This window comes from Pholcus phalangioides, unplaced genomic scaffold (assembly GCF_987345545.1).
Source record: "Pholcus phalangioides strain wild (caught in Gottingen) unplaced genomic scaffold, Ppha-v1.0 ptg000017l_1, whole genome shotgun sequence".
NCBI classification, from domain to species: domain Eukaryota; kingdom Metazoa; phylum Arthropoda; class Arachnida; order Araneae; family Pholcidae; genus Pholcus; species Pholcus phalangioides.
This window is the reverse complement of record NW_028301610.1, coordinates 2,882,595-2,900,273: the sequence shown is the minus strand read 5'-3', so window position 1 is coordinate 2,900,273 and position 17,679 is coordinate 2,882,595. Positions and strand designations below refer to the sequence as shown.

The 17,679-nt window shown below is 36.0% G+C and overlaps 1 protein-coding gene and 1 pseudogene across 3 annotated transcripts in view; one reads left to right on the top strand and one right to left on the bottom strand.

Moving 5' to 3' along the window:
- Positions 1 to 17,679, bottom strand: part of LOC149072109 (uncharacterized) — a 216,482-nt gene that overhangs the window by 113,389 nt on the left and 85,414 nt on the right. The window lies entirely within an intron of this gene.
- LOC149072110 (uncharacterized) lies at positions 8,608 to 9,670 on the top strand (annotated as a pseudogene).

Sequence of the window (17,679 nt, the reverse complement as noted above, 5' to 3'; positions counted from 1 at the left end):
TTCCTTCAATGGATGCACGTATTGATTATTTTTAAAGAATTATAAACCATGGTTTTTTCAATAGTAACTGAATTTCAATGAAATTATAAAAAAGAAGGAATTTTATACAATATTATAAAAATTAGAAATTTTATTCAACCGATAAGTTGGCAAAACTTTAGTCTTTTTCATTTTGCCGAACCAATAGAACTGTAATCGATTTTCCTAGGCTGACGAACTCTTTCTGGTAGCGTGGTCAATTATCAGTATTGTCCGAGCAGTTTACGAGTACTTTTTCTTTGTACAACTCTGGAGGTCGTATTCTTCCGCTAACGATAGAACATATAGAAAATAAAATAAAACCATATACGACAGGTGAATGTGTGTTACTCTGTTTACGTTCGATATGAAAATGCGAATAATACCTTATCGAATCCACTTAATTAAGTCTTTCGACTTGTCACAAATACCTTAGCTAGGGTTGGATTTTCAGTAACGTAATCCTGTAAAAACTTTACATGAATTTCAATTGAATAATGTAGTTCTATTCATTTTTATCATCATTCCCGTTTTATTTTTAACTGCATTATAATCCACCTAAAGAGGCTTGCAGCATGGCCAAAAATAGGGTATGACTTTCAGCGTTGACAAGTGCTGGGGGTCGCTCATTTTAATTCAACCCATGTTTCACTTACCAGTTGAATGGTAAAATTATTCGGGATGCTCATCGAATTGAGGATTAAAATAAGAAGGTTGGCTTCATGCTTAAAAAAGTTTCTTCACGTTCTCTTAGAGCAGGGGCTCTTAGCCGACACCCAAAATCAACAACAGGATCAACTCATGGGTCTATTCGAATATAAAAAGGCTTATAAAATATTCCTAAATAATAAATTCTGGAATTATTTCTCTCGCAAACTCTGAATTTTTATTAATTTTAGAATTATTTCTCTCATTAATTTCGAATTTTTGCAATTATTTCTTTCATTGATTCTTGCATCATTTTCACCAATTCCTGCATCATCTTTTTCAATAAAAAAAATGTTTTTACTTATTCTGGAAGTACGTATTTCTTCAAATACAAATACAAATACAACGCCACAACAGACAAAATGCCCAACGAGGTGGCTGATAAAAAGCTTCAATCAATTTCAATTTTTTATCAACTCTGAACTTTCATTAATTTTCATTTCAGGTGTACATATTTTTGTGTAGATATTTTTCAGCATTCCTTTGCATTTTATAATAATGTTATAAATTTTTGAATACAGACGTTCTCCAAATTTCTTTAGAGAACCTTAAATAATATCCGGGTCCCCAGCACAAACCGTTGAGATGCCCCTGAAATTAGTGGCACAGCTACATATAGATTTTTAACCAGATTGTATGCGAATTAGTGCGACCCATCTCAGAAGTCTCTGCGACTCAAGTTTGGGTGACGAACATCAGTCCTAGAGTCATCCTTCTGCTTTTCTCAGGCTTAGTTTGTTCTGGCCTAAAGTATGCCGTACGGTTTTGGAGACTGACTATATCTTCAGAAAAATATATTATCTTTAGAGATATACAAGGTGCATCTTAGAGGCATACTTCCAATTAGTAAAAGTATCCAAATAAAGTGTAGACTTCAAACACGTCATTCATGCTGCAAGGGGTTGTACAGTTATTAGAATTAAAAAAAACTTTATTTTGTCATCCTGTCCTGAAAATTCCAATTAGAAATTTATTGCTCAATCTCTCTTGAGTCACACAAAAGCATTCCACGTTTCCAAGTGCAATACGGCGAGATATTTGAATTTCAAAATCGTAGAAAAATTGTTAAAGAACAGAATAAACTAATGAACAACACTTAATAATAAAATATTAAAATATCTCAGCGAATATTGCCCTTAAAAACGTGGAACTTTTTTGTTGGCCTCAAGAAGGACATGCAAAAAACTTGTAATTGAGTTTTAAAGATACGGAGTACGTATAAGTTAATTTTTTTCATTTTAATAACTATACAACACCTTGCAATGTGAATGGCGTATCTGAGGTCCATACGTTATATAGATACCTTTTAGCATTGGAAGCATTTTAGCCTCTAGGGTCAACGGTTCGCCAGTAATTTGCGGTGCGAGTTGTTAGCTATGCAGCCTGTATATACACTGCTGGCCAGCCAAATTGCAACACCAAGAAAGACAAGAGATATCGCAACAATATTTATTTTGTAGATAACATGTTGACCAAGCATCAAATGATTAAATTTATAGACTTCTGTGAAGTGTGGTTCCTGCCAAAATCAGTAGCTAGAGTAGCCGCCATTGTTGGAGATCACCGCTGCCACACGCCTCGGCATTGATTCAAAGAGACTTTGGATGTGTTCTTGGGGTACAGCAGACCAAGCAGCTTCCACGCGTTGCCAAAGTTGATCTGGTGTGGCAGCTGGGGATGTAATCTGGGTCAATCGTTGAGCAACCATGGACCACATGTTTTCTATCGGCGAAAGATCCGGAGAGCGAGCTGGCCAGGGAAGCAATTCAATCTGGCGATTGACGAAGAACCTTTGGACAATGCGTGCCACGTGTGGTCGCGCATTATCCTGTTGAAATATGGCTGTGGGCAAGCCCTGAAGGTAAGGAAGGACAACTGGCTCCAACACCTCGGAGATGTAGCGCTGGCTTTTTAAAGTACCGGCAATGCGTACTAGAGGAGTGCGAGAGTGATATCCAATACCGCCCCATACCATAATACCCGGTGCAGGACCAGTGTGGCGGTGCATAACGCAGCTGTTCAGCATCCTCTCTCCACGGTGTCTCCAGACTCGAATCCGACCATCGTGGTGTTGCAGACAGAAGCGTGACTCGTCAGTAAAGACAATTTCATTCCATTGTGCCGTCCACATCCTTCTTTCATCGCACCATTGGCGGCGGAGACGTCTGTGGTTCTGCGTCAAGGGTAGACGAAGCAATGGACGTCTTGCGGACAGACCACTCTGCTGTAAACGGCGTCGAATGGTACGCGCAGACACTGGATGATGCGGTACAGACTGAATGTGCTGTGCTATGGTTCGTGATGTGGCTGAGCGATCCGTCACTGCCATACGCACAATACGCCTGTCATCACGTGAAGTGGTGCACTGAGGTGGATGCGATCGAACACGTCGGTCCATCGTACCCTCCTGCATTCAACGATCACATATCCGCATTACAGTTGTTTGGTTTCGTCCAACACGACTACCGATTTCCCTGAAAGATAATCCACAATCTCGGTAAGCCACTATCCTTCCTCCGTCGAACTCGGATACTTGATCAAAAGATGATCGCTGTTTTCTACGAGGCATAATTGATCGTTTTTTTGAAAAAACCACAAGAAAAACACAATTGCCGTACTTCAAATCGTCGAAATCTCCGAGCCTTAAATAGCGCTTTGAAGTGGCGCCACAGGCGCGCGTGATGTGCGTCTGCGCTGAAATTCTAATCATTTGCACATCTCACCTCCGCTAATGCATGTTGTAAATTTCATATTATTTGCATGCTTCCTTCAGGGTGTTGCATTTACGGTGGCCAGCAGTGTACTTGGTTGAACGAGGGCAGAGAAGCTACTAGAATACCAGTGAGTATGCAGGGAGGACTTGAGCTATGAAGAGAGAGATTCGGTGTTTTAATACTTTTTTTTGGAAGAACGTAGGCGTCGGGGAGATATCGTCCCCTACCATGTCAGAAGCACGTATGTGCAAATTTCCACTTTTTGGATTTATCAACTGGATGGATCCCTTATTTTGGTATCTAAGATTTTCTAGAGAGGCGAATGTTCAACCCCTATTGGAACAGATGTTGCAAAGCATTTTAGGAAAATCACTCTCATAGAGTAACATGGGTATAATAAACATTCAAACGTGATTTCTCAAGTTATGGGAATTTATGTTCGACGATATCGTCGAAATGATGAATATGTTCGAAATTATAAAGAATTAGGCAAAATGAATAGTAAAGGAAACCAACATATCAAAATAGTAACGGGTGACTACAATGCTAGAATTGGAGAGAGAAATGGTGAAAGCTCAGTTGAAAGTAATCTCACGACAGAAAAACCTACTCGTCGAATTTGCAGAGAGAGAACAGTTATGCATCATAAATTCATTTTTGAAGAAGAAACCCCAAAGAAAGTGAAGGTGGAGAAGACCAACTACTTCACCAAACACGATCTCTGGCCATATCGCTATATTTCAATTTACTGCCATTAATGAGATAGGTTGGAAATGAAAGCGCTGTCTGTCGGTGGTCGCCTCAAGTTCGCGCGCGTGCGCGTTAGGGAAAATATCTTTATCTATAACCTCCCTTAAGTTCGAACCCCGGACCGTGACAGCAACCTTCACGGTGATAGACGGGCATCTTACCACCACATCACTCGGGCGTTGGAGAAGCCCGACTGGAACAACAAGTGAGATAGACCACATCCTATCTAATAAGAAGCATAAGACTACAGGGTTCTCAACAAATTCAATACAGGAAGCGATTATCGACTGGTGAGATGTAGAATAGTGCTTAACACTAGAATGGAAAGAGCAAAACTCATCAAAAATACAAGAACTGTCACCGATATGGCAAATATTCAAAAACATAGATATAAATTCCAGTTAGAGCTGAAGAATCGATTTGATTTGTTATCTAACACCACTGAAGATCGACAAGATGTCCTCACGATGAACTGAACTTTAACCACTACCCTAAAAGAAGTAGCAAAAAAGTCGCGCTGGAGAAAAAGAAATCAAACCGATGAAGAAAATAACAGAAGAAACAAAGAAACTGATGAAAGACCGGAAAGAACGACAGAAGCGACAGAAAATAAATGACTTGGATAAGAAGCCACACAAAGGTATATTATATCATGGAAAGAATTAAACGTCTAAAATGGAAATGGGCTGAACATATTGCCAGAAGACAGGACAACAGATAGACTACAAGTATTCTGGATTGGTACCCTGGGGTTAAACGTTCGCGAAGGTGTCCCCATACAAGATGGATGGACGGGATCAGAAAAGTGGCTGGAGTCAACTGGATGGTTAAAGCATCAGACAGAGCACAGAATGAAAAAATTTAGAGGCGACCTTAACCCAGAAGTTGATTGAAAATTGTTGTTGTTGATGATGAGGATATCCGAATTAGTCCATATCGCTTAATGTGATCACATTGGGACTCGGAGATTCTGAAAACAATAACCGGATGACAACAATATCCAAAAAGTTCCGTTTGCAAGTACGATGACATTACATTCAGGTTGGTAGAACGGGATGCATGGTAAACGGTTATTGGTAAAACCGGACGGGGCTCTGTTATTCTTTCCCACATAATTCAAGAAATAGATCCCTTGCGGAAGTTTCTCGGGAAAAGAAATTCGAATCTGGTCAACCGAAAGCAATTAGTATACAAAAGTATGGCTTTTTTGCCATAAATTTGTTTAGGAAGGCCGTTGTAAAAACAGCTCTACACGTATATAGATCACAGCGAATACTATGGACTGATTGAGTACGGAAGTGTTTGCCAACATAAGAGGAGGGAGGAGAACAGCTCCTAGCCCAGGCCCATCATTTGGAGGGGGGTCGGAGAGCCCTTGTCCCCCCCCGGCTTTTGAAAATATACTAAAAATGGTATATATGTATACAAATATATAAAAAAATATACAAAATGAACATTATAAAAATTTAAAATTTGTCAAAACTCACCAATACCAGCGCAATAGGCAGCTGTAATATGCAGTGTAGTGAAAAAACATTGAAAAATTTTATACATTTTTTTACAAATGAAAAAAGAAAACAAATTAATTATGTGAACTGGAAAGCAAAAAATGAAAATTTGAAAAGGAAAAAAATATAGAAGAATTCAAAACTGAGAAATATTAAACAGCAAAACGGTTTTCAGGAACATTTGTATTTTCTCAACTATCTCGCACCAAACATATCTGTAATAATGCCAATGATTTTCAAAATGCATTAATCTCAAAAAAATCTTTATATGCAACGGGTTTCCTCCTTACACCTTGGACTTACTTCCTCCTCACACCAATAACTATAACTGTTCACTTTGAACACAACCCGCGTAGGATTAACACATGGTATGCACTTGTACCTTATGCATCTATTTTTCTATTTTATATTTTTTATATATTTTTATATTGACTGCCACTTGGCTATTTCATAAATTTGACAAAAAAAACATTTGTTTTTGGCTTTGATTTTTGAATTCAAATGTACTTCAGCAGAACGTCGGGGGATCGAGCATCTATTCAGGCTATGAATGCCAGGATATGCTCTCAGAAACTTTCTGTGTTAAGCCAATGTCAGGATGTTCCGCCCCCCCCCCCCCTGATGAGAGCCCTAAACATTGGTTATAACTTTTTTAAATTTTGAATTCTTTTTGAATTTCTCATTTTTGAATTCTATATTTTTTTCCTTTTGAAATTTTCATTTTTTGCTTTCCAGTTCACATAATTAATTTGTTTTCTTTTTTCATATATAGAAAATTATATTTTTCAATATACAAATATATACATATACATACATTGAGTACATGTTCTTTGCCCCCCCCCCCCCGGAAAAAGTTGAAATGACGGCCCTGTCCTAGCCTCCTACATAGTCTTGCAGCCTGATAATGACAACTTACAGGGGAAAAGTTAAGTTTGGTTAAACCTTTGCTTCAGAATGCCCAAAAGAACTTTCTACGGAAATAAATTTGATGGCATTATCCGAAGTTTCGGTAACAAAAAACAAGTTTTTTCCCATGTTATGGTATTGGTCTCTCTCGTTCCTCGCAAAAGTGATAACAATACCCGAATGATAACATTTCCGTGATTCTAATAAGCGGCGTCGACTGTATTTAACATCTTAAATGTGAATGATATGATGAACCATGAAATATTATTACGCCGCCATTCATATGCTTCGACTCGGGAACATCAATTCCAGTTGATTACGGAATCACCTGCTTATATCTCTTCGTTAAGACAGAGCGACGAGCCATGTCCTGGCTAGGAAGGGAGGAGATTGATTATGGACATTCTAGGATGTTGCGTCGCAGGGAGTTTTTTCTATAAGAGTTGTAACTGCATGGAATATCTTGCCTTCAGTTGTCATGAACTCCTCCACCATCTACAACTTTAAAATACGATATGACAAGCTTGGTAGGTAATCAATCTATATCCTAACGAATGACAAATATATTTTTATGGGCTCTATATAGGTGAAAGGATTATGAGATAAGTTTTAATTTATTTTATTATTCCAATTTAAAAAAAAACGATTGAAACCTGAAACATATTTTTATGAAATTTGGATTCTTGTCGTTGCAGGCAAATGCATATTATTTAAAGTCAAATATCATGTCAGAAAAGAAGGGTATTAAAAAAGATATTAGTGAGATGGGGAAATATGAAATAGTCGGGTAATATGGAAGACAGAACACAAAATGAAAAAAAAAAACACAGAATAATGAATGCTAAGTTATTTTCATTATTTTTGAGTTTATTAGTTATTTATTTTAGTTATTTTTCATTAATTTTGCGTTTCAGAGTTTTTGATGTTGGATTCGTAGGTGAACTGCTTTGAATAATTGGAATATTTTGCAATGTTTCAAGTATTGAAACTGATATTGCTCAATCTTACTATCAACTACTTTACAATAACAAAAAGTTTTCAAATGGCATGCGGTTTATGAAAACTTCATAATTTTTTATTTTCAAGCCAATCGAAGCTGGTGATAAATCACCGAAACATAATAATTTTCATTCTGAATATTAAATTTCAAAATATGGAAGTTTTTGCAAGTCAGTTTGCAAGTGTAGAACAGGTTCTACAATTTCACTACTTGAAATTGTATTTTATAAGTCCTTCAAAAAATTATTACATATTAAGAAAACGCATGTTATTTGAAAACGTCTTTTATTATATAATTGAAGGTATACTTCTGAAGTAAACGATTGCAAAGCTAGTCCTATGAACAAATAATTATCATCATGTACATAATAACGTGATATTCACATGTTCCCAAGAGATCGATCTGATCTGTCAAGGGAATTTGTTGGTGTTAGTAGACGTAGTAGACTATATAATATATATACACACAATCAGTAATTATCACAAAAATTAGAAACTTTGCCTGGTTTTAATTTATACAAAAATTGCCACGTTTTCAAGACAAATAAATTCAATTGGTCGAATGGTCGACGCGTTTCGGCTCTTCAATGGAGAGCCGTCATCAGGACCTCGTGGTCAGAATTCACACGAATCAGTCGTGGAGGGGTGATGTTTATGTCTGGTCGTCCGAAGAGTTCGCCTTTGTATTTGCTGCGTCCAAGTAGTCTTTGGATGCGAATTGGGGAGCCATCTGTTGCAAAGTGTTGGAAGTTTTGTCACGACTGAGGTTAAATTTATCGACCAATTGAATTTATTTGTCTTGAAAACGTGGCAATTTTTGTATAAATTAGTAATTATTTGAAGAACAAAAGAATACAAGAGATGAAGTTTATGCAAGAGTGAAATACAACCTATGCAGTAGGTCGTCATCGGGGGGGGGGGGTAACCCCATGCCTGGTTCGAAAAGAGTAGGCACTTAGAGTCTCAACCAAAATACGTTCTCTTTCAACAAACAATTCTTTCGTATGACTGAAGGCCTTGCCATGGGAAACCCTCTCAGTCCTGTACTTAGTGACATCTACATGCACTATTTTGAAACAAAACTCTTCCGTGAAATTCGTTTTCCTTTTTATGTCAGATATGTTGATGATTGCTTCGTTCTTCTTCACCGTAACGCTAACATTGACCATATTCTAAATACTCTCAATTCCATTGACCCTTGCATTCAATTCACTATAGAGGAAGAAAACAATAACCAAATTGCATTCCTGGACGTATTGGTCACTCGCCATGAACGAACTTTCTCTACCACTGTATTTCGCAAACCGTTTGCTGTTTCTCTACCCCCTCACAACCTCTCTGCGCATCGTCCATCACAAAAGTTTGCCTCGTTCTACACATACGTGAAGCGAGCCATTAATATCTGCTTTTCGCCGACGTTACTCGATGCTGAACTGAATATCCTTATAGCAATGGCAGTCGATCGTGGCTACCGTAACTCTCTCATTGATAATCTACACAGCAAACTGATTAAAAACACTTCAAAAACCAAGCCTAAACCTGAACAAAAAAACTTGATCATTTTGCCTTTCTTCCCAAAAACCAGCCAACGCATCGCTAAAATCCTTCGGAAATACAATTTTTCTGTGGTTTTCACCCCCGTCAATAAACTTCGTTTCTCTCAAGTAAAAGATCCCATTGACACACTCAACAACTGGGGCATCTACAGCATTTCATGCCAATGCGGATTATCATTTATATAGGCCAAACTAAACGTGCCCTAAAATACCGTTTAAATGAGCATAGAAGATACGTAAGCAACCAAGACCTTAACCGCGCATCCATAGCCCAACACTGCTGGTCCTTTGACCATAAATTTGACTTCTCTTCTGCCAATATCATCCAAAAATGTCGCTCACCGTCTGACTTGAATTTCTTCGAATCATTCCACATCAACAAAAACACAAACCAGTTGGTCAACGACCTATCTAGCACACCACCCTTCTCAAAAATCTGGCAACAGTTTCTACAATAATTATTCTTCTCCATCAGCATCACTATCACGTTCTCGGTTGTGATTGGCTCCGCCATTTTTCTTCTTTTTTCCGTCCTCTTGCTCTTTTGTTGCCGGTTCATTTTGAATTTGACTCTTGTCTACAACAGCGAGTAACTCCCGCTATAAGGAGTTTCAATATTTTTCTTTCTTCTTTGTTTCTGCTACTGATGAAGGAACTTCATATAGTTCCGAAACGCGTATAACCGTGTTATTTTTGGAATTTTGGGTTAATCTAACGTCGATTATTCAATTGTATTATCAAACCCAAAAGGTAATTCATTTCTATTTCTACCTAGAGTAGTACCTAATTGCACTAAAAATGTCAACCCTTGTTTCCCAGACGCCTGCCTTCTCAAAAACATGTTGAACGAAAAGAATGGAATGAAAAGTGAGTTTTAATTAAATTTTTGTATGTATTTTGCATGTAATATTATTATACATACATATACCAAATGTGAGTATTTCACGTTTCTGGAATAAGATATTACATTACCTTAATTATACCAGAATTAATTAGTTATTTTTAATTGGTAATTTTTCTATTCTAGAAAAGTTCAGCCCCAATTCTGAAGTTCATGCACTGTAAGTTTCTAGAACTATGGTTTCAAAAGATGAAACCTTGGCATTTTCGGCATTTATTTCAAGAAAAACTGTAATTGTGTGTGTGCGTATGTGCGGAAATATATAATTAATTAAATGTAATTTCATAAAGAAATACAAACCTTAAGTGTAAAATCTACCATTAAGGATGAAGAAAACTGCTGAAACATCTTTATAGGAATTTGAAATTATGCAATTCGATGGGATGAGACTCAAAAAAAAAAAAAATTAAATGGCGTAAAATGTGAACAAATCTCCGCAACGGGGATTTGACTTGCGACTGAATGCATTGGTGGAAGCCGAGTAAAGAGATTCGTCAAGGCGAGATCGTTCGTTGAGTTTCCTGCTGGTAAGTGATGACCATTGAAATGCGTAGCAACATTCACGGAAATTCTTTATTTAGATGTAACACCGTTTTCTTTAGAGGAATTCGTATCATTTCTTGCAGATTCCAGCTTCGTGCCTAACATTTCAAGTACGAGAACAATAAAACCGGCAGAGATTTTAGAGTCACTGCTTGTTGTCAAAAGCATCGAAACACCTTTGAAAAGGACCCTCTGCAAAGAAGAATCACGTTTAGATCTCTCTTTTCAAAATCTCTAAGTAATCCTGGCGCGTACTTCCTCCAAATCGGAACATAAGAAAAGTGGAACAAAAGAACCTTTGCCGAATCGGTGCATTCTATGATTCGAATTCCGGTCTAAACCTTCGATACTATAGAAAAACATTCGGAAAACTGGATGGGTCTAACACCAATAACAAAAATCTTTCATCTTATCTGGTCTGTAACTCTCTTTCCGTAAAGAATTCCAAATAACTAAGAAAATAAAAAATAAATAAACGCCTGATAGAATAAGAAAAAAAAACTGGTCATGCTAAAGCAAATTCTTTGGATCTCTCGAAGAACATTCGAAACCTCATAAAAATTCTAGTCGAGATAAGAAGACTTTATAGAATTAAATTCATGAATGGCAGCTTTTATTTCAATTCAACACATTCAAGTTACGATTCTTTCATAGGCTCTCCTTTCTTCTCATTATTTATATTGGTTTCTTTTTTGAAAAATCAATTAGAACCACCTTTTGGATAAGGTAGCTTCTGAGAATATCGTATAATTTATTCGAGTAAAGGTTTTGCATACCAAACACGTGAACGTATGTATGCATGGAATATTTTTTTAATGTGTAACGTATTTCCAAGAGATATTCACGATCTATCCAGGGAATTTGTTAGTGTGTTAGTAGACATCCATGCCCGAACCGGGATTCGAACCCAGACCTGTACAGTCAGAAGCTAGCTTCCTAACCACTGGACCGCCAGGTAACAAACGCTACATCGCAAACATCATTTGCAATGTAAAAAATTACATTTACATTGCAAACTGCCAAATGAGTTGCTCAAAAATTCTATTCCAAATGCCGAATTCTTTTACGAGAGCTTTGAAAAAATTGACTTCCGAGAATAGATAAAATCACGAGGAAAGAGTTTGGTGTTTTCTTTTGTTGCTCGTTTTTGCCGCTTATTATGTATTAGAATGTGTTAATCAGACTAGTACGTGAAGTTCAACACTAGACCACTACTACTTCAGCGTGCATGCTCCTTGTACACATTCCTCTGCGGAATTCAACCCTAGAGGGATATACAAAGCACTTAAGTAGCTTCTATAACTTTTACACCGTGTTATTTTTCCTCTAAGAGACATGTTTGATCTGAGTTCACAGTTTCCATAAAGCTGGAGGTAAAAATCATACGCGAACGTATTATCGATTTGTTGGAATACACCTGTAACCACTGTAGCAAAATGACAGGAAAACAGTAGTTTAAAAGGAATAGCATGTTTGAAATTCAGAATAAATGTACTAATTATTACTATATTATTGGATTAAATTTCAATTTTTTGGCGCAAGGACCATCTAGATCAAGGTGCGCCAATTATTACTATTATTAAATATATCCCAAAAGTGTATAGATGACACGGTAGAGCTGTTTGTTAAAGATTCTGGATTCTCGATATTTTATGCAACATTGACTACTAACGACGCTAATTTGTTGTTGTGAATAAATGATCTTCCACGATGATGAGATACATTTCTAGCGGAACATACAAGTGAATGTCTAAATTCAGTTGGAATTCGAGACTATAATACAGTAGTCGATAAATTAATTCTAAAGTGAAAAATAAAAGCTACTATTTGCATTCACGTCTTTTCATCTTTCCAAAAAGAAACACTTCCAAATCAATTTTTTTCCATGTTTTCCCCAAACAAAAAGTGCAATCAAAACAGAAAGGGGATTTTTTTTATTATTCGATAATCTTGATGGAATCCGCCAATCAAACCACTTCGTTTTGATGCCTTTAACAGAAAACAAAATTTTAACATGTCATTAATAACGTTCGAACAAGCGGGCTTCAAAAGAATGAGTAACGTGACAGATATTGAAAATTCAACTAATTTAGCAATAGCATTAATTCAAGTAAGCTCGATTTCTTGCTCTTTTGGGAAAAGGATAACGTAAAAAAAACTTATGATAAGTTCATTCAGAGTAGTAAATGATTTTATATCGTGCGGTGAAGTCGTAAAAAGAAGCATGATAGCTCAACATTTATCAGATGTTTGTCTCGGACCGCAGGGATGTCACGAACGGTTAAACTGCTATTTAAAAAAATATATGAAATAAATAAAATAGATTAGAAGAAAGTTGAAATATTTGAGTCGAGGAGGAGTTATCGGAAAGGCGAAATGTGCATGTGTTGATGTTATCAGAAGCGCTATTTAAACGCGTACCGGAAATTCTCCTTGGCACGCTATTTCGTGGTTATCCACCGCAAAATACGAGAAAAAATATATTCTGAGAGATTTATTTAGATATAACTGTTCGAAGAAGATTCCGTTCAGATGGGTACAAAAGATAAAGACAAACACGTTGTTCAAGAGAAGAGCAACTAACGATTCTCACATTTTTGAAATTTTCCAAACTAAAAGGTTTTTGTGTCTCAAGAGTTTAAAATCAATCGTAATTTTCAATTCACGTCTCCATCAAGAACGTAAGTCTTGTCAAAATCCTTTATATATGGTTCAAAAAATGTTTCTGTAAATAAGATTTCATTTTCGTGGCACTATGTTGCTCTAATTGAACCGAATTGCCAGAACTTTTACAGTTGTTAGGGTTTTTAAATGTCACATTTTAATCAATTTTGCATTGATAAATACGGTATCTAATTTAACATCGAATATTAGAACACCGTTTTACAGTAATATACTCTGAAACAGCTAGAAATATCTAAAACACCAGCAATACATTTCTATGATTTGGGAATACATGGATAGACTTAGCTCAAAAAAAAATTGCTTGATAATATGGCCATATTTTGTACATCGCAATGGTTGGATGCAATAACACCATAAAATGTCGTATTTATTTACATCGTGAACCGTTAATACAGGGTGCATAGCAAACAGTCAGTATGACATTTCACTGGCGAACCACTGATCCTACAGTTATACTTTCGACTAGAAAAAGTTTCGAAATAACGTGTAGTATTCAGATATGTCATTCATGTTTCAAGGGGTTGCATAGCATTAAAAACAACTTCATATACAGTCCTCGTGTGCCCCAAAACCCAATTAGAAAGTTGTTGTCTTGTCTGTCTTGATGCCTACAGAAAATTCTAAGTGCAATATTCACTCAGATATTCAAATTCAAAAAACGGAGGAAAATTTAGGAAAAACAGCGTTAAATGCGGATAAAACGGTTTTTCGCATTCGGCAGTGTAAGAAAATAAAGTTGGGTGGGGTAGGGCTAGTAGCGGCTATTTATCGGGACACGGAGCAATGGATATCCTAAAGAGCATGCACGGAACAAACTACTCTCTCTCGTGACTTATTCGCGTTTTTAATATATCTAATAAACGAAAATTGGCAACCGGTTTTGGAGAAATCAATAGGGGTCATTCAACTATTACGTCGGAACCGATACGGTGGAAGGGGTTTCGGATTTGCAGACTTTTGATGATGTGGAGGGGGGGGGGGCTTACGTCATCAACCACCCTTTCTAAAAATAATTCTTAATGACATCTTTACTGAGTGTGCTATAAACGAGTAAAACCTTTCCCTAGATTATGGGCACCTGAACTGATATTTACCCTATTAATAAGTCCTCTACAGAGCCAGTTTAGTGATCTCTAAAGCCCCGTTCACATGGGGAATAGGAAAAAACGGGTTTAAAACTCGATTCACAAGAATTTTCACCAATGACTGCTCTCCATTTCTTTCCATACGAAGGAAAATTTAAAGAAAAATTTTACGATTCCGGCTCGTCACATTTGTTACAATTTTTTTCCCTTTCACTGTAATATTATTTTTCTCTTTTTTTTTCTAACTCTTCACTCCTGTACTAGACTCCTATAGTAGACTTCAGTCCTAGACTTGAGGATAAAAAGCCCCCTCCCCTATTAGAGCCCCCACGATTATCGCCAGACGTGTTTAGTGAACAAATATGCCACACGTGGGGTCCACTATGGGATTATTACGGCATTTAATTAAACTTAAAATGTATAAACTCAATTTTAAATATTTAAAATTAAATTCATTTGAAGTGAATCTAGTCATTTCAAACCTAGAACTTTCACTTCTATTGCGCGAGATTCTCATGCAGATTTTTTTTTGTTGGTACACACATCAGGAGGGATAGGACAACAATTTGTAACTGGGATTTGGGGCAGACGGGGATTGTATAAAACGTTAATTTTTTTAATTTAACAATAACTTTATTACAACCCCTTCAAACATGAATGGCATATCGGAGTACTACACGTTATTTGAAAATTTTGTCTAATTGGAAGTATACCTGTAGGATCAACGGTTTACCAGTTAAATGCCATACCCCCTGTTTGCCATGTACCCTGTACATTAGCTACTCCGTTCAAGACTCACAGGTATTTGAAAACAATATTCATCCGTAAAAAAAAATAACTATTTGAAAGTCCCAATATGTGAATACATGTCATATGTCGTAGACAATTTTTTTTTCATGAAAAACAAAAACAACTAGTGATTTTAGATAATTTATCAATAAACATTCAAAGAGAGAAGTTTTTAACATACGGTTATAAAATTTACTAGAGCACACACTTGTATAATATGTTGACATGTATTAAAGCAAATAAAAACAAGTGGTGTCTTGTAAGCCTGGTAAACATATAGAATCTTATTTCACTCGACATTGTGATTATAACAGCTGACACGTTTTACAAATAACTTTTTAAATTACATCAGATAAGTTAATAGAAAAAATTAAACTGACTTATGAGCGAATATTCTGAATTGAATTCAAATTGATTTCGTTATATTTACACACAGTTGTTAACACACTTGAAAGAAACGATGGTATAACTAGTTATAAAATTTGAATTGTATTTTTTTTAATTCAATTGAACTTGCTCATTAAATCATTGTACCTAACGTATTTTGCGTCACACGATGCTACCGCTTCCCAGGGATACGCCGTAAAACTGTGTTGTTTGAGGTCTTGCAGTTGGTGTGTTTACCAACTTTCAAGTAATATGACTAGCATATCGAGAAACTTCACGTAGACATATCTGTTGTGATAAACACAAGACGAAGAATGCCACCTCATCTGTTTTTTTGCGTTTTTTAGTTTGGTCATTAGTTCATTCCTTTGCAATAAAACCATTGTGACAGACTAACATCCATATGAAAATTGGCGAAACACTCCATCAAAAATGATAAATGAACGTTTGGTGAAATTTTCAAAACGAAGCAAATGGCATAAATTCCTCGGATTTCAATAGGTGGTCTCAAAGCTGTTTATTTGCCCATGCAAATCAACGTTATTCAGCATTCAACATTATGCAGATTTGTAAAACAACTTTCTAAAAAAACCTTGTCTTTATAAAACATAATTTTTTTTTTCAAATTAAGTTGGAATTTTATTATGTAGGTATGTCACAAACATACGACATCATTTTAAGGAATATTAAACATTAATAGCAAATTTATTTTTCTGTGAAATGTCAGAGTTGGAATATTCAAAATCTTTCATACAAATCACACTGCATTTTTTTCTTTATTCTATATTATAAAGAACTTCTGATGTTGGGAGTTTCAAACTTTTCCGTCATTCACGAGAATAACCATTAATTTTAACTGTTCACTGATATTTACTGAAATTAACACAATTATAATCATTAGAGATTTGCCAAACGAACGATTTGGGTTAATTGAATAAGTCACTTTCTTTCGTGTAGCGAGTCTTTTACTTCGAAACGTTCGATGTTATTCACGAACATGTTTTCAATTTTATTTATTTCCTTAGAGAGAAATTCAAGACGTATTTTCAGTCTTGAAAATCTGTATTTGGGTTGCATAGAAGAGAAAGAAAAGTCTTTTAAGTGTGCTTTGCTCCCATTGTAGCTTCCCAAGGCAATAGCGGAAATAGTTTTGAACGTCAGTCGTCTTTATCCCCAAGAAACCAAGGCTCCTGTTTGGAAGCCTCCGACTCGAAGGAATAAAGCGTTGTCCAATCTTTCGCTACAACACTTTGCTCTCAGACAATACACCTGAAGAAAACAGAAAAAAGGCGCACCCGTCTAAATAAAATACCAACTATGCCAACAAAGAAAACACCAGGTGTTTTTGCACTCCTTATAAAACACATTCGTGTGTAAGCACATGAAATTTTTTCCACTCACTATTATTCATGTTAAAACATAACATTCTGCAGAATATACATCTATAACTGCATATGTAATTGAAGTATTCATATAATAAATAAAAATTTGCAAGTGAAATTTTTCAGCTATTTCTATATAGTTACGCACCTTGTTAAGTTCGATGAATAAAAGTATACAGAGTTAAATTATAATTCAATTTCAAGCACTATGCATCACAGAATAGTTACTGAGTAAAACCGTTGTGTTAGAAGAATATTTCTTGTTGGCGTGTTTTTGTTGTAGCGCCTGTTTTCAAGTTGCAACTCTGAGAACAATATATAATGTTTGTTTATCGCTACTTTTTTGAGAAAAAAATCGAATATTTCATCAATAGGTTTTCACTCGATTCCCATAATTTAAACTAAAAGTATTAACATTTCTTCCATGGCAATAGATACGTATTTTGAAATGAGCCCCACAGTCATGATCCCTCCTTGACTGTTTTCTCCTTAAAAAGTAATGCGAAATTAATGTGTAAAATGTCAAATTCACCTTATTGGTGAAGATGATTATAATATTTGTAACTATTATATTATACAAGGTGAATACCAAACAAGGGGACTGACATTTGGCGAACCGTTGATCCTAGTGGTATACTTCCAATTAGAAAAAGTTTCCAAATAACGTGTAGTACTCAGATGTCATTCATGTTTCAAATGTTTTATACAGTTCTCGTGTGCTCCAAAATCCAATTAGAAAGTTGCACTC